Below are 27,252 nucleotides of genomic sequence, written 5' to 3'. Positions count from 1 at the left end.
GCCACGAATAACACTTCTCCCAGTAAAGAGGCGTTTTGAAAAGACTATTCTAAAGCACAGAAGAGAAGCTTTCAGGGTGCTGTAATGAGCCAAAACGAAAAGGCAGGGGGCTGTGAGAAACAGAGCTGCTTATCGGAGCAAGGGGATCATCTGTCGTTTCGCTCCCTTTTCTCCCTGAAATTCTGGCTCTCCCCAAAGTGTGGAAGCTGGGACTTGCTAAGTGGGCAGCCTTGAAAGGTAAGGCTGAAATCGCCCTTTATCGGCCCCAGAACGCCTGCCTCGCGACTAGGATGTAGGTGAGCCACCAGGAGAAAGAGGGATGCAGATCTACCTGGGACCCTGGTCCAGGACTCAGGGCTCAGCCCGCTGCCTTTTCAGTAGGCGAACCCTGTCCGCGTTCCCCTGCGCATCTCCGGGGGACTCAGGGCTCGCCCGGAGGGACGTGATGGTGTGATTCAGCCCCTCGGAAGCGTCTGCTCGCCAAGTGTCAGGAGCTGGGAGCAGAGAATCCTTTGCATCCGTCCTGCTGGAGGCAGCCCTCCCGGAGCGAGCAGCCCTCGGCTCGGGGGGCTTCCGAGGTGCCGGGGGACCCCCCGCTTGGTTTTAAACTCAGAGGGGTGGGGGGAAAGGACTGAAAAAAAAAAAAGAAGCCAATTTCCAACAGACCTGACCAAGGCAGGGTTCAATGGAAACGGTGGTGTTTGTTTAAAAGCGGGGAGAGCGTGCCGGCTACAGCCTTGACCTCACGTTAGTTACTCGGTACTGGCTGCAGCCTGGGAAAGCCGCGTCCGTTATGCAGACGGCGGGGGTCGTCAGCGCTGATGGAGGGTGTAGGAGCGCCAGGCACAAAGTGGATTAGGTCTCGGAACGCCAAGCTGGAAAACCCGCTGGAAGCCGAGCGCGGCACGCCGGCTCCGGCGGGAGGCAGACACACCAGTCGCCCGTAGAGCGTGTGCTTCGTGGCCGCCGCTCCGGACCCTCGATTTTTAGGGGCAGCGCTGAGAAGGGAGAGCGCAGGGCCGGGGGAGCGCGGCCGCGCAACCGCGGGCTCATTGAGGACCAGCCCACTGCCCGTGCTCTGCTGCGGCCTTGCTGCGGGAAATGATGACCCGCCCTCCTTGGGAATGTTGGGAATGCCGGCCGTTCCGAGCACGCTACACAGGGCGACCTGTGCTCTTCGCGGGCAGAAAAGCAGAGGAGGGGTGGGATAGGGAGGGTGGGAGGGAGGGAGACGCAAGAGGGAAGGGATATGGGAACAGATGTATATGTATAACGGATTCACTTTGTTATACAGCAGAAACTAACACATCACTGTAAAGCAATTATACTCCAGTAAAGTTGTAAAAAAAAAAAAAAAAAGATTATCCAGCAACTTGGAATGGGGAGATCAAGGCTTAGATATAATAAAGAATAAGAGATCAGTAAAAAAAAAAAAAAAAAAGGACTCGGGCGGAGGCAAAGGGCTCTCAGGAGGTTCCCGCGCAGCCCTAGGGGTCGGCCTGGAAAAGACTCAAGGGGCCCCAGGGCAGGGAATGCACTGCTGAGAACGGGGTGCGTGCACGAGGCGCCGGGAGCTGGGAAGGGCTACTGGGGTCGTACACACAGGGATGGCGGGGAGTGGGGGGCACAGGTCCGCATCACGTCTTGCAGCCCCTGGCGTCTGCCGGGCAGGTGGCCTCCAGCACCCTCCACTGCGGCTCACTCGCGTCCCCATTCCCACACTGCCCACCAGCACATCGGCTCGGATCCCAAGCATTTCAGCTGCCCCTGGACGAGTCTGGGCGCCACGTGGATGACATTCGCTTCCCCACCCAAGGCAAGGGAGGCGTCATCGCAGTGCGGCCCTGACATTAAGGGAAAGAAAACTCGCCACCCTAATATTCTGCGGTGCGTTCTCCTATCTGTGGGACTCACTGGATTAATGATGACAAATGAATCCAACCAGGTGTCTCATCTTAGAAGGATGGGCTAGATGGCTAAATGTGTGGGTACACACACACACACACACACACACACAGAGCACCAAAAACAACAGCAACAAGGAAAATCCAACCAGGAGAGAGGGAACACTTAAAACATTATCCATTGCGAGGAAATATCCATTCATCGAGCTTCAAATACACAAATCCCACTAGCAGGGAAGGAAGCATTAGCACAGGACCTACTGGGGAAAGAGCACTCATTCATCAGACTTTCACGGGCCCGGCGGCGTGGCAACAGGTCCAGATGATACCCATCTGGCTTTGAGACACGTGTCTCTACCCAAGAGGCTGATCGCAGGGCCCTGTTTTATGATCATTGTGACGTGGCTTGGTGCCGTGTGGTGGCCTCCTGGGGTGACCCCGAATGTGACATTCCCCACACGCTGTTGTTTCCAATTTGGACAGAGGAAGGTATTGACACGTGAGCAAAGAAGGGAAGGTTCCTGCCGTTCCGAGCCTTCTTGAGGTTAAAAGTTAGGTGACTGAGCTGCCTGCCTGATTCCTGAAGAGGCCTTTGTATTTGTCGCACGAATAGAAACTACATGTCTTAAATTCCCCAGATGTCTTTCTCTAGGGTGTGAGTTCCATAATCCTCTCTATCTCCTTTGCCTCCATTATAAAGTCCCAGGGGAGTTAATTCCTCTAGGGAACTGGTTCTCAAGTGGGGGGTATTTAGTAAGTATGGGGGTATTTTTGGTTTTCCACATAGCTGGAGGTTGGGGGACTGCTACTGGCACCTAGTTCAGAGGCCAGGGCTGCTGCTAAACATCTTACAGGGCAAAGGACAGCATGTCCACAACAAAGAACCACCTGGCCCCAAATGTTGCCATGTCAAGTTCTATTCTAGGGTGGTTACAGATGGATACCAGGACAGATTGAGTCCTACCTGAAATAAAAGTACCTGGACCTGGCAAACCACTAAGCAGCATGTGGGATCTTAGTTCCCCGACTAGGGATCAAACCTGTGCCCCCCTGCAGTGGAAGCACGAAGTCCTAACCACTGGACGGCCAGGGAAGTCCCAGGAAAGTCCTTTCTGCAAGTGGCTTATTTGTTCTTATGTGCCATACAAGCTTTGTGGAGCCCATAAAACCACACCAGGTCTGCACCACCTAAGAGAAAACTTGGGCTCTACAGAGTGTTACAAATGTGCAGGTAAGTCCTGGGAACACAGGTGTATTAGATGTTGCCAGGTCCATGCCAGGCAGGGAATTTCCGGTGCCCGACCCCTTCCCCCTTTTTCTCTGTGCAACCCTGCCTGGAATACTACAACTCCACCCTTGGGCACCAGGCACACTTTTAAACACATGGTAGATTTCTGAGCGTATGTGGTAATGGTCTCTGGCCTAGGACTGGCCTTTCCCTGGTATCCCATCTTCTAAAACACAAGAGCTGGTCTAGGAGCCCATGAACAGCAGCCTGGTCATCTTTAAAAGTGTCACTGGACAAAGGGAGAGAGAGGCATGGACATATATACACTACCACACGTATGGTAGATAGCTAGTGGGAAGCAGCCACATAGCACAGGGAGATCAGCTCGGTGCTTTGTGACCACCTAGAGGGGTGGGATAGGGAGGGTGGGAGGGAGGGAGATGCAAGAGGGAAGAGATATGGGAACATATGTATATGTATAATTGATTCACTTTGTTATAAAGCAGAAACTAACACACCATTGTAAAGTAATTATACTCCAATAAAGATGTAAAAAAAAAAAAGTGTCACTGGAAAGAACCATAATTAATAAATGTTCTCGGCATTATTGTAACTGAGCAGGACACTATGGGGCCTTTTCCCGAGACAGACTTCCACCCCCCATGTCGTCCACCTGCCTCTTGTCTACAGAAAAACTTTCGTCAAACGATAAATTTAATCAGAGAAGCGAGAAAATGCAGAAGCAAAGGAAAACAGTTCAAGAGGACAAAAGAGTAATAGTTTAGCCATTAAACAAAGTCAAAGACCCTTAGCTCCTCCTCAAGGGCTGTAGATCATATTCTGAGCCACGTCCCGTGAGCTGTTTTGTAGATACTGAAACCCCCGCCAGGTGGGAGAAGTTAGCTACGTGATGACCAGACTGTAGCCATGACACAGGCTGCCACAATTCTGAGAACTGGTGTCAAGGTAATGGGAAAAAAGTGATCCTGGGGCTGAAGACTAACTGCACGTAAAACAATCAAGATGACGCTGGTCAGACTACCGCAGGACCAATTTCAGAGCTGACTGTACCGCTTCTGCATGGAGCCCCCTGCCTCCCCCTGAGCACCCCTGAAACTCCCCTTTAAAAGCTCTTGCCCACAATCAGCAGGGGGGAGTTGGCTTTTGGACATGAGTCTGCCTTCTCCCCACACTGCCGGTCTCCAGAAAGAAGCCAGCTTTCCTTGACCGCCAACACTAGTCTCTCGAGTACAGGCTTTGGAGCAGCAGCAAGCAGCCAGACCTGAGTTTAGTAACATTTTGTGGAATGCGGTTATCCAACATTTTCAAACTACAAGATTCGGTTGGTTCACCAGGAAATGTGGGTTTACCTTATCAGAATTAGATGATTTCTCATGATGTCTCTCACCTGCTATAAAGCATATGTGCATCTCTTCCAAATAGAGCCGACCCGGGCCCCAGATAGATCACCAGCCCATCCCCACACTCAGCAGGTCGGGAGAAGAGGTATTCAGTGAGTTCTGGACCCTCCAAGCCCGGGAATTAGCGCAGGCTTCCCAACCACCAGGCAATCATTTGGCAATTGAGGTGGGTGGTGATATTTTACATCGGTGAACACTTAAGTCATAAATGGGTTTCTTATTTATGGAACATTAGAGATAACTGCAGTTTTCCATTTAGGATTCAGGAGTGGATTGTGTCTATTTTTAGGCAATTTAGGTGCCCTCAGGCAGAGGTTTTGCAAATACGTTCACATAATCACCTTCGAGCAACTAGATCCTGTGTACTTAGGGCCCTTCCAATCATGGCTTTCTATATACGTCTTATCTTCAGGCGAGGGGTGCATATGTCATTTGCGTATTATGCTGCTTCTGACCGAGGTTGCAAGTACTGGATTATACAAACAGACATCGGTCCCCAAAGGCACGGCTGACATCCTGGAATTAAGATTCTGGTCCTGGGCCACTTCAGGAAAACCATGTACTAGACCTGAGATGATGGAGATTCTAAGGAAAGGGGACCACTTCCACACCATCAGTACCATTAGCGGTCTGATCCCAAAGGGGAAGGAATCACCTGTTCTCTTCAGTTGTCCTACAAATTCTGCCTGTTCCATCTTTAGCTGGAGTCTGACTTCAGGAAGTTATTTCCTCATCAACAATAATACAGACTTGCCTCCTGGTGGGCTGTCAAAGTCCTACTTGATGCCTTTTCTGTCCCCACGCTGTCCCAGTTACCCTGACTTCTGGGAACAACGTTTACGTCAGGTCAATGCTTCACGTCTGCAAAGCGCAGAATGAAAATGAGCTCAGTGTGCCACCTGGGTGCACATGCCTCTCGTGTCTGACAATACCAGGCGTATCACAGAACATCTTTGTGAGCCCACACCATATAGAGATGCCAGGATGGGTGAGATGCACAGACACAGAGTCAGGGAAAGAATTAAAGGCAAGACTCAGGGGCACAACTGTAACCCAGGGCAATGGTTTCACCGAGTTTTCTGCAGACGCTCACCAGGGCCCCAAGTCTCTTAAATGTCATTGTTGGTGGCAACCATGTAAAATATATTATATTTTACATGACTGCCACCAACTACGACATGTAACCCCCCTCTCAGAGACGCATGCCATGGCGATGACCATCCTTTCTCCACCAATTTGCACGTTTTATCAGAGAGTAATTCATTACTTCTGGTTTGATCTGAGTCAACTGGTGATAACTCAGAAGGGTTTTTCCTCTTACGGTCACTATTACCTAATTTTAGAGACAGTCTTTTCCCCATAGGTACCTGCTTAAATTAGTAAATCAAACCATGCTGAGTTACCTGTGGTTTTATTTCGCTTTTAAGATTCCTCCATTCTGCAAATGCTTTACATATGGGTAAGAAAATGCATTAGCTAATTTCCTTCCTACCCAGAGATGCGTTTCCAAGGGATTTTCCACTTCGATATTTGAACCTTCCTCTTCAAATCCTATTTTCTTTTCTAATGTCTTTCATTTTCATAGAAATCGACATGTCTTGCACCTTCATTGCATTATCGCCCAGGATGGTGTTCCCACCTTACACACAGCTCGTAGGTTGGATACGTCTTCCCACGGAACCGCAATCATTAGGTAACTTGACTGTCAAAAAAAGTTCACTTTCTTTCTTTAATGTTGCCAACCTGAGTTTTAAGTTAGCTTTCCCTCAGTTTATTAACTTGGAACAAGAAATGATCAATACGTCAAACACCTGCATCTCAGCATGGTTCCCTCATTCCCTCCTCTTCCCACCCCTACCAGCAAAGAACAAATCCCAGCAACTTTGTAAGGAAGATGTTTTTTATGTAGCGACAAAACAGCAGCAGCGTCTATGATAAACAGATGTGGGTCTCAGGCCAGGCGTCCGTATGGCTCTGCTTTCTTACCCACCGTACACGTCTCTCTTTCAAGTTAATGGGACTCTTTCTCTTTCACTCCCATCACATGGAACCGGACGTGCCTGGTTCCCTTTCCTCTGGGGATGTCCAGATTCTTTCTCTAGAAATCTCAGCCCTCCTTTAAGGTCTCAACCAGATCCAACCACCTCCACGGATACGCAGTGCCCTGCCCCCCCCTTTTCTAAAACCCTGTAACATGTATGGCACAGGCGACTAGTTGAGTCAACTCAAGGCCGTTTCACTTGTCACTGCCTTCTTCAATAACTAGTTATGAATCATCTACTATGTGCCCAACAAAACGCTTGGCCCCTGGGACATGACAGTGGAAGAGACATGCTCAGGGCCTCGGTCTTGGAGTTTTAAGAAACTTGATGCAGAAACAGACATTCAGCGGAGAAACATACAAGGCATTTACTTATTAATAGGGTGATTCCCACGTCAAGAAGAGTACATCTGTACAAGACACACTATAAGAAGCTGCATGGCTTCTCTGAGTGAAATTCCCAGCAGATGCTCGAAAGAAAGAAAAGAGAAAGAAAGAAGGGAAGAACCAAATGAAAGAAACAAAAGGAAAGAAAAGAATAAGACACGGTCTGGGTGAATACTTCCGGTTACTGTGTACAGACTCTGATTCCTTTTGTCTGAAACAGCACCCAGCTTCCTGGGGAGTCCTGCTGTCAGAAGACCTAGCTCTGATTTTAAATATTTCAAACATTCTTTGCCACTTCGAGTGCCTGCACCTATAGCCTTCCGAGCAGGACAGGAGTGTGCACTCTTCTGGACACCAGGTTAAAGCATCCAATCCACTAAACGCTGGGCATCCCTCACCTGCCCCCCTGTGCACCTTTCCTGCTCCTTTTTTCTGGAGCCTGCATTCAATCACATCCATCTTATTGCTGGGACTTGTTCCTCAGCATCTTAGAAAACATTTTACCACCACCTCCTACATCTTGTTAAGTCAACGGAAACCTGTTATATTCCTTTTAAAACCAATGTTTTTCTCAACTTCCTCCTCTGTCCTGCGATGGGGGGCACTTCCAACAGACTCTCTATTTCCATCCCATCCCATCTCTCTCTCTCTCATGGATTCACACTGGAAGATGACAACAATGGTCCATCACCATGTCACTGGTCAATTTTTGTACAGTTTACCTGGTTTACGTGACTTCCTCTCAGTAGACAGAGCTCAGAGATGATCTGGTGGCTGCTCGAGGATCCACTCATGAATCCACCAACATGTCGTCAGAATCTCGAATACCCTAAAACGAAATGCAACGTGAATTATGACAAGAGAACGTACAACTCCTTGCTCTGGCCTCAAACGAACATGTGGCCTTTCGACCTTGGGCTGGTGTCTAGATATAAATTGAAGCATCTCCGTGTCTCATACTGGTAGCTGTGAGCATCGGCACAGATCCCCTAGCAAAATGTATCGCAGGGCAAACTATTTAGGTAGAGAGCTGGGGAAGAAACAAAGTATGTCTTGTGCTTGGAGAGAACGTCCCCATTTCATGATCTGTTATTGTCATATTTGGTTTTGCTTTTTGTGCTGTGGAATATTATTATTTTCTAAGATGCTGTGGAACTAGCGCTGAATCCAATCCAAATGATGCAACTGAACGGGAGCAGAACGTGCCACCCCAAGATGTGACTGTAGGGGTTCAGGTGTGGTGCCCCCAAATGTATCTGTGGGGGATCAGGACGTGTCACCCCAAGATGTGACTGTAGGGGTTCAGGATGTGCTGCCCACAAATGTACCAGCAGGGGTTCAGGACGTGCCATCCCAAAATACGCCACTTTTTGGTATATTGATAATTTTGAGCTGGAAGCACTTGGAAGATAGCAAATGCAGGGAGAGACTTTCTCTAAACCCCTCTTTATCTCCTAAAGACAGATCCTCCCAAAGGAACCCAGATGTCATCAGTCCCCTCATGGGAGTGTCATCAACCTGGCAGGCTTGGCTCCCATCACAGTACAGGAGTCTAGAGACGTAGTTACGTACGCCTGCAGCGTAGAGAGGAGAGATGCAGACACTGAGGTGTGGTCCACCCCACACCCAGACACACTTCATCACAAACAGGCCCCCTCCCATCCATCCTTCTAAAGCCCCATCATCTCTCCTAAAACCCATTTACTCTCCCCAAAGAGGCTCATGTCCCACCTCGCCTTCCCCAAAAGCTGCCTGGGGGAGCTGCCCATTTGCCCCTGGGTACCCCCCATGTGGACATGAGCTAGGCAGGAAACAGACTTCTGTGTGTTTCTCTCTCATCAAGCTGTCTTTTATTACAGGGGTCTCAGAAAAGAACTCAGAAGGGTGGAGGGAAAATTACTTTTCCTCTGCTACACAATCCTTCATGTAACTGTAGGTAATTATTTTTCCCTGAAGCTCTTTTACACAATTTTCTTATGTTTATAGCATAATAACCTGAGAGCAAGACTTGGAACATTATTTCTTATTTGCGGAGAACGGAACAGTATGGTCATTAATGACTTTCTTCTCACGACTAATTTTCTTTGATGCTTGAACTTATTATATACTTATTGGTCAATTGTTTGCTTTCATTTTTTTTTTTTTTTTGTGGTACGCGGGCCTCTCACTGTTGTGGCCTCTCCCGTTGTGGAGCACAGGCTCCGGACACGTAGGCCCAGCGGCCATGGCTCACAGGCCCAGCCGCTCCGCGGCATGTGGGATCCTCCCAGACCGGGTTACGAACCCGTGTCTCCCGCATAGGCAGGCGGACTCTCAACCACTGCGCCACCAGGAAAACCCTTTGCTTTCATTTTAATCATTGGACTCAGCAGATTTTCTGTAGTTATTGCCAAAAGCTTTGGAAAAATTACATTTATAAATCTTGAAGCAGACTAATGTTTTCTACACTTTGGCCACTATGATTTTGTTCCTAAAGCTTGTGCTTATGAGAGGGAAAAAAAACATACAAAACTAGTTTATATGTAGCCGCAAATGTTTACTTATCCTACTTCATAGGAAAAGAATTAAACCTTCATCCCACAAATACTCAGTGAGCACCAACTGTGTGTTCTAAGTGCTGGGGAGAGGGCAGGACAGATAAAGTTGCTTTTATGAAGCCTAGTCACTATAGTAGGAGCAAACAACAAACAAACAAATAGGTACATGAACAAAATAATTTATATTACGTGCTGTTCAGTGTGAGAGGGAGTGTAAAACATAGAAATGGAATGAGTCACACGGGTGAGGAGCCTTAAGAATGATGCTAAGTTGGCAGATAGAGAAACGCTTCTGGACACGTGGTCAGGGAAGGTTTCCCTGGAGAGAGGACACCTAAACTCTCTTCAAGAGGAGAGGCACCAGGTGGAAGCAGAGCCTGGGGGAGGCGGTCGTGTTTGTCAACAGAAAAGAAGAAAGGATGGTAAGGTCGGAGGCTACTGAGCAAGGGAGGTAGAAAGGCAGCCAGCTCAAGAGGTGGGCAGGGTCAGGGGGGCTACTCGGAGCCCTGGGGTCTTGGGAAGGAGTCTGCGTTGTGTACGGGGTGGAATGAGAGGCTACTGGAGGGTTCACCCAAATCACTCCGTCTGCAGTGTGAGCACACTGTGGCAGGGAAAGCACAGCTGGAAGCGAGACACAGATGAGCCCAGCAAGGCTGAGCGATAAAGGAGGTAGTTTTCTATCCATGTCATCCCACCTGTTCTTCTCGTCTGCATCACTGCTGTGAAGCACTACCCCCTAGAGAAGAGGCTGCTTGCTGCTTAGATGCCCACTTGGACTGCGGCCAGGCTGGACAGTAGAGATTGTTATGAGTGATATCAGACCAATTAATAGAGAATGACGGAGTTGGGAAGCCTTAAACCCCAGAAACATCAGTACTGGTTAGAAAGAAAGTGAAATTGGCCGGACCTTAAAAATACTGTTGGATACCGTGTGACCCCAGTGTCCTTCCCCGACCTACTTCTATCTACTGCACTCGCCGTTAGCATCCCTACCCTCCACTGCCTCACCAGGAACGTGGGGGCTTGACCAGCGTCGAATGAAAAAAGTATGAAATATGAGGTCATGGGTCACAGCAGGGAAGAACCTAGCTGCTAGAGGACATGTTTCTTCCTCTATAGAAGCTGGCTCGAAGGGCATATTTAGATTCATATAGGAGTGACATCATTTTATTTCTCCCTGTTCTTCAGCTGGGGTCCTTTGTTAAGAACGGTGAAGGATCTCAGATGTTCGTGTGGTTCCATTCCAACAAGCCAGCCTACCAGAGCGTCACAGATGATGGCAGAGGACAAGAGACTCCTGGGTCAGAGGCAAAAGACTGTCTCTTCTCGCAGTGGCGGCAGAAAGCAAAGTAGCAGCGTTTGCGCTGGTCCCCGCAGGAAACAGGAAGAGGGCTGGGTGACGCCTGCACACACGGTGGATCGTGGGACGGGAGAGGGACCCTGTGCTGAGGGAACGGGACAATAGGCCAGAACGCTGATAATAGGCCGTACACCTGTCTGATTGCAACAATAGAGGAAGACACTGTCTTTATTAAATGGGGAGTGCCATAAGCAATAAATAAAGCAAGCCTGCCATTTGCTTTAGAGGAAGACCCTGTCTATCTTCCAAAGCTGTTAGCTATACAAACATCTGAGCAGGACCCTGTGGGGCTCCTGGGCACAAAAGCCTTTTCCTGTCCCCCATTTCTTATTTGCAGGATAAAGGTTTCAGCCTCCTACATCTCCCTGAGTTCCAAAGGGCAGATTCAAACAGTTACTAATCAGGGGAGGGAGGGGACGCAGAAACAAGAGAGGAGCTGTCAAGACACAAGAGCGCAGCCTTGGGGCAGGGTCCTGGCTCCCCCTCAAGGAATATACATAACAGTATCTTTGAGTTCTTCGGCAAGAACTAAAGCTCCCACCCAGGTGGAGGATGGCAACTTTAGGCTGAGAACAAGGTTCCTGGGACACTGCCCTGTTACCTAAGCACCAACCGATCAGAAGAAGGTCACATACCCTGCAGCCCTCACCCCAAATTTTGCAGATAAAAACTTTTCCCCCCAAACCATCACGCAGGTGGGGGTTTTGGGCACGAGCTACCCGTTCTCCTTGCTTGGCTCTGCAATAAACCTTTCTCCGCTCCAAACTGCAACATTTCGGTGTGTTTGGCCTCACTGTGCGTGTGGCACACAAACTTGTGTTTGGTAACACATCCTTGAGAAGACAGCTCAGAATAAAGGCCGTCACTACCTCTGCTTGCAGTTGATGCAGAAATGCAAGAGATCCCAGATGAATTGTCTCCCCACACCTTTTTAATGTGACTTCTTGAATAAGAAAATTATGTAAAGGTATAATAGAGCCTAGAATACATCAAAAACTGAGACATAATGACTCTTCAGTCCCCATGAAAAATGGGGTGAGAAACTCTCCATAGGTCAGTCTCCTTCCTCAACATTAGAGCTTTACTATTCCCAACAGCAGGTTTCACAGCTGCTTTAGAGCTTTCCAGTACAGTCCTAAAAGAAAATTGATGTTCAGACAACTTAGGGGCTTTCAACGGTGAGTCATCTTGACCATCTGAATTGTGAAGTTAATTGCTACTATAACCTCTCTGAAAAGAAGTGAAGCTCCGTGATTCAACATCATTAGCAATCCCAAGTCAATGCCTTATTCATTGTGTGAGTGCCAGCTTTGTAGACCAAAAGAAGCCCTGAATGGAAGGCTATTATTGCCTATCAACTGTGACACTTTTAAAATCATTAGAGATGCCTAAGGGATGGAAATTGATGGTAGTTTGCTTTAATTAGGTTCAGAGAGCGTGTGCGTGTGCATGCACGTATGTGTGTTGATGAGCAGTAATTTTCAGCGAGTCCCTTTGTTACGACTGATATTTTGGACTAAAGTTATTACTTAAGAGCGATCAAGTTATGGATGGAGAAGAATGGATGGAGAACAGCGAATAAAAAGAAAGACCCAAAGTTTCCTGGACAATATGGTAAAACACCCTAAAGTGCTTCCTCCACCAAATTGTTTTCAATTTTTCTACCCAGTTAGTTTCCACCAATCTATTAGCTCAACTCTCCTACTTTGGGCATACAGAATTGAGTAAAGAATTCACTTTAAAACATGTTGTATTTTGTAGTTTACATCTGGCAGAATCACTGGAGCATCCAAGTCTTTCTAGATTCTGTACTGATTTGTGTATGTTTGTAATCAAAGACCAAATAAGACAGAGAGAGAGAAATTAAAGAGGACAGGAAGCCATATCACTCAATTCTGTACTGATATGTGTATGTTTGTAATCAAAGACCAAATAAGAGAGAGAGGGAGAGAGAGAGAGAAATTAAAGAGGACAGGAAGCCGTATCACTCAATCATTCCAAAGTTATTCACCTCATCTGAACTTTCTGGAACAAAGCAGAGATCTTATAAATGGGTGAGATGTGCCTAGAGCAAAGGACGTATTCCTCCAGATTGTTGCAAATGTTCACCGTGTAGCTCTATCAGGTACAGAGCAGATGGTATAACCTCTGGTGCCTTTGAGAGAAACAATTTGAACTCTGTTGGTTTAGGGAAATAATTTTCAACCTAAATGAGGAATTAACTACGGAGGGGGGAAAATAAATTGTTGAAATGTTAAAAGAATTATGCTAAAAATAAAGGAAAAAGAACTTGATAAATTAAGAGACTGCAGTTAGAGTCTCCCTAAAGGTTATCTGAGTGACCACCTTCTTAATGGTGGTCATCATACACACTAAATTGCACATATTGGTGATGAGACCAAATTATAAAAGGAATTCACTGGACTGTATGCAATTGAAAATCTGATTAAAACTCATCTGTCTTTGGCTCCAGAGTGAAAACTCAAAGTGTCAGTTCTTCAAGCGGCTGTTAGCTGCTCTACACAGCCCCCAGTGATCTCTGCCCCTGCTTTTCACACCCTTTTATACATCTTCCCTGCACTGTTTCACAGTGGGCTTGTTTGACCAATAGGACACTACTGTTCATACAGTGATGGTGCCTGATTCCCAAGGTCATAAAGTGCATTATGGTTTCTGTCTTGCTCTCTGTCTTGGTTCACTCATGCTGAAGAAAGCCAGCAGCTGCCATGTAAGGACACTCAGGCAGCCCCATGGGGAAGGCAGCATGTCAAGGATCTGTAACCTTCTCCTAGCAGACAGTAAGGAACTGTGACCTCCAGCCAACAGCCATGCAAATCAGTGTATTCCCAGCTGACATCATCAGATACCCTGACACAGAAATACTGAGCTCAGTCACTCCAAGGTTACTGAGCCCCAGAGACTGTGAGAAAATGAACATGTGTTACTGTAAGCCACTCCACTTTGTGTTGCTTTGTTACACTGCGGTAGATAACTAAGTGATATAATCACCAACACCATCCTCTATGTTAGGAACAAGATAAAAACATTGAGACTGAAACCAAGCAGGACCCTTTGGGGCCTTCTTGGGGACAGACAAACCCTTGTGTCTCCCAACCCTTGTTTGTAGAAAAGCTTTAGCCTCTGAGGCCTTCTCTGAGTTCCAAAGAGCAAATTTAATCAGACAAGTGAGAAAATGAAGAAGCAAAGGAAAACAGTCAAGCTAGAGAAAATAATAAGAGTTTAGCCACTAAACAAAGTCAAGGACCTTTAGTTCTTACTCAGGGTTACAGATCATATTCTGAGCCATGTCCTTTGAGCTGTTTTGCAGATACTGAAAGCCCCACCAGGTGGAAGAAGTTAACTGCGTGCTGACCACCAGGACACAGACCCCAGACCAGCTGGAACCAAAAGGTTGATGATGCCGACTCCCGATGACCTCACCACCAACCAATCAGAAGAGTGTCCACCAGCTGATCACACAGCCCGCAACCCCCCTCCCTCACCCTGCCTTTAAAAACCTTTCCCTGAAAGCCATCAGGAGAGTTTGGGCCTTTTAAACACCAGCTACCTGACTCCTTGGTTGGTGCCTGCAATAAACACTGCACTTGCCTTCACCATGACCTGGTGTCAGGAGATTGGCTTGACTGCACGTGGGCGAGCGGACACAAGTTTGGTTCAGTAACAAGACTATGGCTTAGATGAGAAGTATTCAGTACTTCACCCATTAGTTGACGTTGGTGTCCAATGAAACTGGTGTCAATGACATTGATGGTGAGACTACTGTACTCGTCATGTGTGCACAATTCATCAGTTGGTGTAACCCCACTCTTGCAGATATTATAGCCAATGTATTACAATGCAGAATCTTTCAAAATGGGAATAACAGTGGATATTTTATTTTTTTCATTATTCTCACATGTCCACATTCATACTTGAGAAAAAGATAAAGTAATCAAATTTTGTCTGAATTAGACAAGCTGATTCTAAGATTCACAGGAGGGGGGGAAAACATGCAAAAAAGCCAGTAAGATTCAGGAAAAGAAAGTTAATTAAGGGGGAGAATGATATGGAAGATATGACAATCATATTTTATGATTTTCCTCACAGATATGAAATCATATTTTAAAGCAATAGTTATTAAACAGTTTGTTTCTGGCTCATGGGATATGACAAGAATATTTATTGCATGATTATTCGTAGCAATACAAGTTTGGAAGTAATTTAAAATGTCCACCAATAGAAAAATGGTGAAGAAAATTACGGTATACCCATTCAATAAAATGCCATGCAAGCATTTAAAAAATAAAGCATGTCAGTACGATTATGGAGCGATCTCCAAGTGATCAGTTTATGTGGCTAAAATAAGATGTGAAACAGATGACCCAGAGACGTGCTATGTGGTTAACGGTACAACTTTACACTTGTTCCTATAAAAACAGATTTTCAGTTCACAATGATGATTCTTCACTATGACATTTCATTCTTATTTACCTAAAGGACTTAGAGGAAGTGTAGACTCATGAGGTTATAGTTTCAGTGGTTCGAATAGACCTAAGTCTTTTGGAAAAAATGCATCACACACTTGGTTAAACTTGCAAAGTACATAAGGTATTTTAAGATCAATGACCTCTTGATATTCAAGACACCGCTGAAGATTGTTTAAGGTCTTTACCTCTTTATGTTCAAACACATTACTAAACCAAAAGATGAATAGTATATTTTGCTATCAAAGAAGCCTTGGAATAAACAGGGTAAGACGCTACGTATTTCATTGCTCAAAATGTCTTGGGAAGAGAGAAACAGAAACTGAACATATGTTGATTTTTTTTTAAACGTTATTTTTATTCCATCAAAGATTTTGAAGAATTGGGCTTTAAAACTATGATCCACAAATTATTTATAGTCCATTCATTAATATGATTTTAGGAATAACTATTTCTTAATTCGTTTCTCAAGAAAGATGAAATGGATACCTATTTGAAGAGTGCTATACAGAAGACTAGGGTTTTTTGTTTTTTGGGGTTTTTTTTTTTTGGTAAAGTCTCTGAAATCCTAACAGAGGGGAGCTACTTAATTAAAAAGCTGCTTCACTGAAAAACTGGAATTCAGTAGGAAGTAGTATATTCTATACTTATTGCAGATGCAAAAACACGTCTGGCACCTGTAACAGCCAGATAGTTGATTAAACTCTCTTCTTTCTGAGTCTAGTCTAAGTCAAAACTTCGAAACAACCCTCCCCACTCTTCCTCTCAAAGGGTTAAAGGACAAACTTCCATTTATTAGATTTCCCAATGCTGCCAAATCATGGGAAATCTGTATTCCCTACTATCTTTATCTAATGGGAGAAAAGTCTTAATCCTCGTTAGAGGAAAAATAAAAGAAAATAGCCACCATAACTAACAGTCCCTAACATTAGCTCCTTCAGGGAACATTTAGTTCATATATGTAAAAACTGGCTCTGAGCCATAATTAGAAACAGAAAGTATTTGTTTGTCGGCCTCTCCCCTGCAAACTTTAAAAAGTTTCCTTCTTTTCTCCTCTGAAAGGTTTCCACTCTCAATGGGAGTGCTGTTTCCTACCACTTCAACTTGATTTTCCGCTATTAGGTGAAGGATGCTCACACAGCACCACATTCATTTCGGTGGCACTAAATTCGACCTAATTCAGCAAGCAGGCCTCTGTTAATGAGGCCTCACATGGCAGTGACGGCAAGCCCGCCTCTAAGTGCGGCTGATCGATGCTCATCACTCAAGCGGCTCTGGTGGTCAATTACGCCGGCTTCTGAGCAAGGCCCAGGGTCCCTTTCTCATTAACAACCCGGACCTGCCTAAAGTCACAAGGCGCGCTTGCCTTGGCATCTCTCCCTCTGTGCCTTGTCCGTCTTTGCCAGGAACCCCCGTGGGGGGTGCCAGGGGAGGCGTGCTCCCTGCAGCCACTTCCACATGGCCCCTGCCTTCCGGCTGGGAACTGACGGATGGGTAGGTCGAGCTGCAGAGGGAGCCAGCACAGACCTGCTGTTTGACCCCAGGACACGAGCCTTGTTTGATGAGGCCCCAGGGAATGAGTACAAGGAGCTGAATTTAACATAATCCCGCTCTGCACTTGCTGAGAAAAGGAAGAACATGAGATGCCCACGCGATGTCCTTTCCTTCCTGGCCGCCGTTCTCCGCAAAGAGCCCTACACATACACACCGCCTTTGGGCCCAGATACCACCTAGGCCAACGGGGTCAAAAAGTCAGCCCTCTGTTACATGGTCGAAACTGGTGTCTCCCAGAAGACTGTCACGATGTCCCAGCCCACACTTCTCTATGGGAACCAATGCCAAGAAACGTCGTCATAAACCAAAGGAAATATGTTGTTGCCCCCACAGACACAGAAGTAATGACTGCTGGTCGGGACAAGGCGGGGAGGGTCTTGGGAAGGATGGGGTTGGGGGTGGGTGGAGAAGGAAAAAAAGGACATGCTGATAGGTGGGAAGTGTTGTTGTTTATTTAAATTGTTTATTTATTTTGCCTTGTGCCTTGTGCATTATGACAGGCGACTTTCTCCATAAGAACTAATTCATTCTCTCTGGGCACTGGCATCCTGAATACCCCCCAGAGGGTCTCTTTTCGACAACAGAAGAAACCCTGGTCTCAATCACCCCCTGTTGTAGGTTGGCGTGCACCTCTTCGTAAGTAATTTCAAATACGCAGAAGTCCTTTTTTTTTCTGCGGCCACAATTAACTACACCCCGTTAGTAGGCGGTGCTGTGTGTTTCCCGGTGGTGATCTGACTTCAAAGTGAGGGGCAAGCAGCGATTTGGTGGCCACCGAGGAGAGGGCATGGCATAAGAAGGAAAAAGACATGGGAGCACGTGGAGAGTGTTAAGGGGGGGTGAAGGCAACACTGGGTAGCACTGATGTACTACTTCCTTGTCCTCAGACCCTGACGAGGAACAAATTGGGAATGAGCAGCTCAAGCAGGACTGTCCGGAGGTGTGTTTGCGTATGTTTACTTCCCGGGTAGTACAGCGCTCGACAATCACAGCCATTGGTCTGTGCTTCACATCTTCCCTTTACTATACAAAAGCCCTCCAGCCCCCACTGTAATCACAGGACAAAGTACACACTGTACAGGCAGGACACTGCACCTCAGAGGGTGCGAGCGGATACACCACCTCCTCCAGCCTCCGAGCTGACGTGACACACTCCAGCCTCACAGCACCTGACTTCCCTCTTGTGTAAAAGGGGCCTCAGAATGACAGCTGGTGGACGAAGGACTATCCTCCCCACTTCACTCGTGGGGAAACCGAGACTGGAGGAGGGGCCAGGCGACAAGACATTTGTTATATCCTCTTGCAGGGGGGATCCTTACAGAAACGACGCGGGAAATGGAGGCAAAGACAAAGCAAAGATGAAACGCGGTTTTCGGTTTTCGGGCAATAAAGACAGCACACCACCCACCTCATTATCCCTTCTCGTCGGCCAAGGGAAGCACGGGAAGAAAGGAGGACAGTGGTGGCCCTCTTTTGAAGACTGCCTTAGCGGAATCCAACCTCATGCCGAATTTCTCTCTTAGCAACAGGATCATTCCTAAACTTTTGATACAAGATGTACATCTGCCCCAGTTTGACGCATGTCTTCAGTGGCCAAGGAGACGGCACGATCCTGGTTTGTGCTGCTGAAGGACTTACATGCTAGGAGGTAAGAGAAATAGGCCGGGGCGTCTGAGATCCATAGATGAACAGCCTCCACTGATCAATCAACCAGATAGTTGCACAACCCTTCACACTTCCTCGCAGAGCCGTGGCTTCGAGGGAGACAAGATTGACTTTCTTTCTTTTGCGCCATCTTAATGATATCTGTGAGAATTAATTCAGGGGGAATGTGTTCATTATTTCTATACTGTAATTCGTATTTCTTCATTGATTATTTTGATGTGAGAGAATTGCCTGACACGATGTGATCCCAAGGGCTCCCGCATTAATGACACACAGAGGTGTGAAGAACACTGTGAGCTGCAGGAAATGGTCATATGCACATACCAGGGAGGCTACGCACACATGTGTATACAGACCACGGCTGGTAATCAGGGCAAATTCAGACAATCTGATGCTTCCTCACAGTATGGGGGCCCTTTTCGCTTGGAGTTTATCCATCTGACTGAAGTTCTCTCCCCGCTGGAGGGCTCCCAGGGAAGGGAGTGCAAATCTGGAATCGGCAGACATGGTTGTGTGCTGTGTTTTTCGTGGAGGTCTTAGAAAAGACATTTAACTTCACAGCAGCTGAATCTTCCCACCTTTCAAGATGGGATCATTGTTTCCGGCTGTCTAACCTCATGGTGTCTGTTAAATGGGGAAAAAACGGTGCCCAGGTAAGTCTTTAGTATGTGGGGCTGTCCTGGGCATTGTGGGATGTTTGTTTTATTTTTCATTCTGTTTTACCTGGGTAAAGATGCATAGGCATCTTTTTATTTAGTTGGCGTATTGTTGCTGTACAATATTACGTAAGTTACAAGTGTACCATATAGCGAGTCACAATTTTTAAAGATTATACTCCATTTATAGTTATTATAGAATATAGGCTACATTCCCCGTGTTATACAATATATCCTTGTAGCTCATTTATTTTATACATAATATCCATAGTTTGTACCTCTTAATCTCCTACCCCTGTGTTGCCCCTCCTCCCCTCCCCACGGGTAACGACTACTTTGTTCTCTGTATCTCTGAGTCTACTTCTTTATGATGTTCACTAGTTCGTTGTATTTTTTAGATTCCATAAATGCCCCCTGGGGGATAAAACTGTCCCCAGTTGAGAACCCCTGATTTAATTCAACCAACGTTTCCTGTGCATTTACCACGTGGAAGAGACAGAGCAGAAGCAAGCGGATTTTCCTCCTGCCCTCACTGTGCAAGGAGGTGTTGGGGAGAGAGGGGCATGACCCTGAATCATCACCACAGTCTTTGTGGTTCTTTTCTCGAATGTGTGTCTCCCTCCCCAAGCTTCCGGCAGCCACATCCACTTCCCCGAACTGAGGGCATCTAGAGAGTCATCTAGGCAGGAATTTACGGTAGATTTCAGGTCAGCAGGGGAGAAGTGAGAGAGAGAACCACGTGCTGGCTGAAGCCCAGGTAGCATGAGTCCTGGATCTATGAGTGTGTGGTCAGGCTGCAGCAATAGACAGGGAGAAGGGAGAAGCCCAAGAATCCAGTGCGGGGGGGTGGGGTGGGGGGGGCTTGTTCAGGCTGAAATTCTTCTGAGGCTTCTAAGTGGATTACGCTAATTAGGCAGGAGAGTGTACAGTCTTGGGAGTTCTCCAGAGAGATGGGCTGGGACACACGGATATAGGATTCTGTTGGGAGGCAAAGGGTATGAGGACGAGCTCCATAAGCCAGGAGACACAGCGCCGGGCTCTGAGAACACCAAGAGTTACTGGCCACGTGGATGAGGAACGCTAGGCGATGAAGGCTGAGAAGGAGCCGCTGGAAAGGTGGCCCAGGGCGAGTACTTGTTTTTTTCTTGAACAGCCCAGATCATCTCTGTATGGCTATGCTCAAGTGCTGTTTTCACTCAAGAATCCCTAAAGGACATTGTCATTGTGTGTGTTTGTTTCTGGTTTGCTTTCACGTCTTTTGCTGTCCTTCTAATTCCTCAGGGAGGTCATTCCATCAATGGTTAACGGTGGGAGGGCAGAATAACCTTAGGACCCAGCTCTGTGACCCCTACGTTGGCGCTCTGTGACCCCTATGTTGGCACTGTGCCCCCTACGTTGGCGCTCTGTGCCTGCTTTCTTAGGTGTGGGGTAATTGCCACATAATACAACTATGCACGGATGCCACTGTCTTACTCTTTTCCCTGATAATCAGAGCACCCATCTCAATGACATGGCTCACTGAATTATCTGTAAGTCAAAATTTAGTTTTCAGTGTCTCACTATCGGTGCTCTGTGTCTGACTTTCTCACTTGCATTTGCAAGAGAAACTGTGTCCCTGTTTCTGTGGATTTTGAAATTGAAAGAAGAGGATTTGGGGCATAGTGATTTTTTTTTTTTTAAATGATGGGATAAAGCATTTTATTCAGGCTACATTGAGAGATTCCTCACCCGGCTCTCTGAGAGGTATTTCTTTTGTGGCTGTGTTCCAATAAAACTTTATTTACAGGATGGGAGTAGGGTGGTTTGGCACATGGTAGTAGTTTGCTGGGCCCTGGTCCAGGTGAGGGGTTGTCAGACATTATCACGCATGGGAGTCATTCAGGGGACTTGTGGAAACCCTCCCTGCTGGCCCCGCACCAGAGGCTCTGATTCAGTACAGTGGGGGTCGGGTGGAATAACGTGTATTTCTAACAACCTCCCAGGAGATGCTGATGCTGCTGGACCCAGGACCCCACTTGAGAACGAGCCACATTTACAGAGGCGGATAGTAAGACCAGATAGAAGGAAAAACCACACATGCAGTCACACAGCTGGGGAAGGGCAAAGCTCAGAACCTGGCTGTCCTGGCTGCCGGCATTGCTGCATGGGGGGTTTTAGTGTGTGGAAACAGGGAGCGAAGGTGTGGCGTGTAAGGGCTTGTTTTGGGGGCAGACATGTGACATCTCCCTCCAGGACGACAAGCACATGGGAGCCCCACCCTGGAGGAGGGGCGGCGGCCGGCTCGAAGGTCAGAGGGGACAGCCGGGGTGCGCCGTCGCAGGACGGTGCTCAGCGTCTGTCCTCACCTCTAGGCAAGAGGACCCATTACTCAAAGCGACCCCCCCGATGGGCTGGAGTTTCCGTTCGCCACATGCAGATAGATGGAAATATATGCGTCTCTATTATAGATGCCGGGAAGCATTTGTTTGCCACAAGAGACAAGTAAAAGTGACTAAACTGGACTATGGAAAAACATGTTCATGAAGCGAATAGCCAAAAAGATGGTACTCACTGCATTTACAAAAAGGATGTCTGGTTAAAAAAAAAAAAAAAAAGAAAAGACAAAAGACGGACATCCCACAAATGACAAGCAGAGTCTGGCAGAGAGGTGATTTTAGAGGCAGGATAATCTGTCCCTGACATCCCCTCACTTACTAGCACTGTGACCATGGATCTGGCTCCCAGCCCCCTCATATTGAAAAGATGATGAGTTCTACCTTAGCAGGTTTTATAAGCATTAAATGGGATAATATACATCAGGGTGTCTAACAGCATATGGCAAGGCATGTGATTCATGCCCAGGGGAGTCTAGGCTTTCATCAGAAAATGTTTCAACTATTTATATTTCTACTCTCACGTCTGAAGAATAGTGGTGGATACATCCACGTGCTATAAAATATTGTTCACACCCTGGTAAAACTTTAGGCATCGTCTCTATTAGAGAACCTATAAAAAGTTCATAAGTATGAAATTAGAGCCTGCAGGAGTATATATTTTATTCTGTGCTTATGATGTGTGCCTGCAGGAAATGACCCTTTATATGTGTAAGGCTGTACCACATTTATGCTCTGATTCTGATGCCTGGATGGGGGAAACAGAGCTACCGTTTGCCTGACGTAATTCCTTCCCCGTTCCCCTTCTCTTTCATCCAAAATTGTCAAAAAAAAGGGAGCATTATAGTAACTACTGTGGTATCCAAGCAGGTTTACGTTCATTATTTTAGTTAGGCATGACGATGGTTCTCTTGGCTGATAAAAATTGGTCCAGTTAGGGCTTCCCTGGTGGCGCAGTGGTTGAGAGTCTGCCTGCCGATGCAGGGGACACGGGTTCGTGCCCCGGTCCGGGAAGATCCCACATGCCGTGGAGCGGCTGGGCCCGTGAGCCATGGCCGCTGAGCCTGCGTGTCCGGAGCCTGTGCTCCGCAACGGGGGAGGCCACAACAATGAGAGGCCCGCGTACCGCAAAAAAAAAAAAAAAAAAAAAAAAATTGGTCCAGTTAAAGGCATTGAAAATATGGATGGAAACTTTTGTACCCTTGGGATAAACTTACAATTTAAATAGTGCACTGAGTCTGCAAGCATGTTTGAAGTGCCTTGTAGTTTTCAGTGCTCAAGTCCAAGGTCATGAAGATGAACGAGAAAAATTCCCTATCCCCAAAGAGAATATGGCTGCGGAGCTATACCTGGAAACAAATCACAGCAAAGCAGTGTGAAAAGAACTAACCTCCCCAGAGGCGGCCGCATGAGAACAACTCCTCGGCGGTTGAGTGGACAGTCACCTGCTGGACATGTGTGTTTGACATTAGGGACGTGAAGAGACTTGAGACTAGAAGCTGTGTGCACGACCCCATCACCTGTGGCCAAGCCGGACGCAACGGTGGCCACTGCGCCTTCCCCATTCCCAGGCTGGACTCCCCTTTGAACCAGGGTGTTGGCCCATTTGCCTGACGCCACTGTGAAATGTCTCTTCCTGCAAAACTATGAACCCCTCTCTCTTACTCTCTTACCAGGTCAAATCACCACGTTTTGGTTCTGAAGCATACGAGTTTAGCCTACGTATGGTTGAGATAACGTTTGCATGGATGCAGCTCTTATTTCTCTCCACATCTTTAACGTCTGGGGAAGAGCGGCTGACCCATGTAAGCAGAGACACGTTGGACCTGAAAACAGGGAGCTTCCCCTACCGGAACCATCCTCTGTGTCATTTTCAAGTGTCAACACTTCCGGCTCAGGTACGCGACGAGGAAGAAGCTGTAAATCAGAGGGTCCATCCACACCCGCAGCGTGAACGTGTACGGAGCGCGGCCAGGCGCCCCTGAGCTGCCCTGACCGACTACAGCCAGAGGAAGGGGTGAGGGTGGGCTCCAGGGAAAGAGGTCATGGGGAGAGACCGTGGGAGGGGGACAGCGGTGACCAACAGAACGTGAGGAAATGACATGGAGATGTCCCCGCGGTGGGCACCGCGCCAGGAGACGGCACCACGGTGGCCCTGTGACTTCCCGGGGCTTGTCCGGGAGAAGGACTTGTAGCCCCGGGTGAGCACCACGGCTGTAAATGATGGTGAGAAAGGCGTGCACAGCCTTCAATCTCCCATCCTGAGACTCAAAGCACACGGAGGGGGAGGCGGTGCGGAGACACACCGTGCAGGGCTGCGGATGATGTCACACGTGTCGCTTTGCACAGCTCATCTTGCCAAGCTGACGCCTCGGAGTTTTGACAATTCTGTCAAACCCTTCGAGTCTTAAGTGAAAGTCCCCGTAAATCCCTTCTTTAAAACAAGGGGAACTGCATTCTTCCACCAGCATGCAAATGACCTTCCCCAAGACGTCTATTTGAGAGTTCTGGAGCAGCAGACTCCAAACCCTGGGCACTGGGGGTGGGTGTGAACACAGAGCTTAAGAATGGTCCCTTCATTGGGAATATTTAGAGTCCCTTGAAGGCATGATGTTCGTGGACTATTTTATGCCTTTCTCTATGTGCGGGAACCACACAAGGATGAGAGGACTTGCAGTATGCATGGCAATCAACAACTATAGCCCATACTTTTGTACTTTATCAGGGCACCAAGCGACTTCGGATTTCAAAGAGCGCTCAGTCGACATCAACGCAGCATCTTCTCTTGGTAAAGAACTGTTCACAGGCTTCCAAAATGAGTAAGGATCGGTCCAAAACAAATGGAAAAATGACTCTTGCATGGAAGGAAAGCAGGAAACAGACTGATGGTGGCCGGGGGCTGGGGAGGAGGAGAAATGGGGAGTTTTGTTCAGTGGGTGTAGACTTTTGATGACACAAGATGGATACGTTCTAGGGACTTCCGTGGCGATCCGGTGGTTGAGACTCTACGCTTCCACTGCAAGGGGCGGAGGTTCGATCCCTGGTTGGGGACTTAAGATCCCGTGCGCTGCACGAGGCAGCCAAAAGATAAGTTAATTAATTAATTTTTTTAAAAACAGACGGATACGTTCTAGAATTATTCAGAAAACTGTTCCAGCAGTTAACAGCCCCATGACCACCACCACTAAATAGCATCAGATCTTGAGGTGACGGACAGTGGGTCGATGGACGTTTGTGGTTTTATTTTGGTGATTTTGCTTTCAAATCATTTTAATGCTAACAGAGAAGAGCTACCTCTAAACAAACAAGAGAATAAACACCTTCCTCTAAATTCCAGAAGGAACAGTAAGAGCGTGGATGGCCTCTGGGGAAGCTGTTGAAAATGGGAGAGGTCATGGAGTAGGACACTTCAGTGTTTTTTTGTGTTATAAGCCTTTTCAAACAACAGCTGACCTTTTTATTGAAGTATAGTTGATTTGCAATATTGTATTAACTTCCGGTACACAGCATAGTGATTCAATTTTTTATAGCTTATACTGCATTTAAAGTAATTATAAAGTATTGTCTATCTTCCCTGTGCTGTACAATATAACCCTGTAGCTTGTTTATTTCATACCTAATAGTTTGTACCTCTTAACCTCCTCCCCCTAACTTGCCCCTCCCCCTTCCCCTTTCCCACCGGGAACCACTAGTTTGTTCTCTGTATCTATGAGTCTGCTTCTTTGTTATATTCACTAGTGTGTTGTATTGTTTAGACTCCACATGTAAATGAAATCATACAAGATTTGTCTTTGTCTGACTTAGTTCACTTAGCATAATGCCCCCCAAGTCCACCCACGTTGTTGTAAATGACAGGATTTCATTCTTTTTTATGGCAGAGTAATATTTTATTGTGCATATATTCAAATTATTTGTGTGTAAGTCTTCAAATACAATGAAATGCAGCATCCTTTTCTGATGGTTTCCGCACCAAGACCTAACGTGATCTTCTGAACTGTGATTATGTCACTCTCTTATTTAAGACTCTTCAGCACAGCTCGAAATGCCCTAAAAGTCTTAAGGCTCTAAGGTGGCCTGAGGGATGCTTCCATCTCTCCTCATCTCGCCTTCTTCCCTCAAGTCTGGGTTTCCTGTTTCGTAGCATGTGAGGCTTCTGCTTTCATATCTGAACTTCTCTGTGCCTTTCTGAAGATGGAGCCTTTCTCTTTTGTTCACAGCTATTTCAGTGCCAACACCACTGCTGAATATTTACAAGGTGAATGGACACACATGCTTATCTCATCTCCCTGACCGATGAGTCGCAAAAAATTCAGGTTGTCCAAAAAGACACCTCGATGAGGGTTGACTGAAAATGGAAGTAACTCAGGGTTTCTGTTTGCTGACTTGATAAAAATAATGTTTCCCAAATATGCCCGGTATGTTACCATATTCCTCTCAGGGAAGAGATTCTCCATCCAATATTTCCCCACGCCCACTTTATCCTAAATGGGGGAAAAGATATACTTGGCAAAAAAAAAAAAAAAAGTAAGTCTAGGAAAAAAACCTGGAATTAACAGAGAATTCACTACACTGGTTACAGTCATTTAAGTTGGAAACTGAAATCCAAAGTGTGGGTATTTAGAGGTCTTCCAGGGTGGTAAGTTCCAACATCAGTCCTTGGACCTGCTGTATCAAAGAGAGATGAAGGACTTGTCAAATATATGCGACTTGCAGTCTCACTGCCAACTTGCTGGATCAGAATCTCTGGTGGAAAGGCTTAAAATTGGGCATTTTCTAAAATGTCCTCATGTAATTCCCACGGGTATCCAGGTTTGAGAATGGGATCTGGTCCAGCCTTGATGCAAGACTTGGAGAGATGGGTCATTGGGTCTTTGCCTGAAATCCTTAGAGGAGAAATTGTTCACTGAAATAAAAACACACAATGTGAGAGCTGTGAGTTTCAGTTTTATTGGGGGACCTTACTGAGGACCGTAGCCTGGGAGACATGTCACATAGCTCTGAGGAACTGTTTCTAAGAGGTACAGGAGGAGCCTGGATATATATGATTTTTTTTTTTTTTTTGGCTGGGAAATACATGTAGTCAAGCATACATCTTAGTAAAAGATTATTGGTAATCACACACACACACACACACACACACACACACGTACAAAAACAAAAACAGAAAAACCCCAGACATGTCAAGTTAATGCTTTTAGTGCTTATCTATATATGGGAAGATGCAAGAACCTGGGGTCACTGAACTCCTTCCTTAGGTAGGCATCTTAACTATCTAGGGGTCATGTATCCAAAACACTGAATACTTCATCCTGTTTTCCCCCTGAATTCCTTTCAGGATTTACTGAAGGTCAGTGACTGCAGTGGCTAATGATCTGATCCCTGTAGAACTGGATGGCAGGCAGCAGTCTTTGTTTTACAAAACTCACTGCTTTACGTGGAAGTTTACTCTGTTTTCAGAAATCTCAAATGGTTAGAAAGTATTCATTTCAAATTACCTATACCTACACCCCTATAACTTTTATTCATGGGCACTTATTTGTTCTTGCAGAATCAACAGAACAAATCTAAACCTTTCTCATCATTGGAAGCCCTTGAAATATTTGAAAAGGGCTACCATGTTGTATTGATTATCTATTGCTGTGT

General features: G+C 46.6%; 1 long non-coding RNA gene across 1 annotated transcript in view; it reads right to left on the bottom strand.

Moving 5' to 3' along the window:
• The window catches only part of LOC308609620, a 310,091-nt gene that overhangs the window by 162,200 nt on the left and 120,639 nt on the right, over window positions 1-27,252 (bottom strand). Inside the window, exon 2 of the long non-coding RNA XR_014014324.1 lies at window positions 7,704-7,810. This is a non-coding gene — a long non-coding RNA (uncharacterized lncRNA). The remainder of the gene's footprint in view (window positions 1-7,703; window positions 7,811-27,252) is intronic.

This window comes from Mesoplodon bidens (genome assembly GCF_964165515.1).
Source record: "Mesoplodon bidens genome assembly, chromosome: Y".
NCBI lineage: Eukaryota > Metazoa > Chordata > Mammalia > Artiodactyla > Ziphiidae > Mesoplodon > Mesoplodon bidens.
This window is presented reverse-complemented; position numbering and strand designations above follow the sequence as displayed.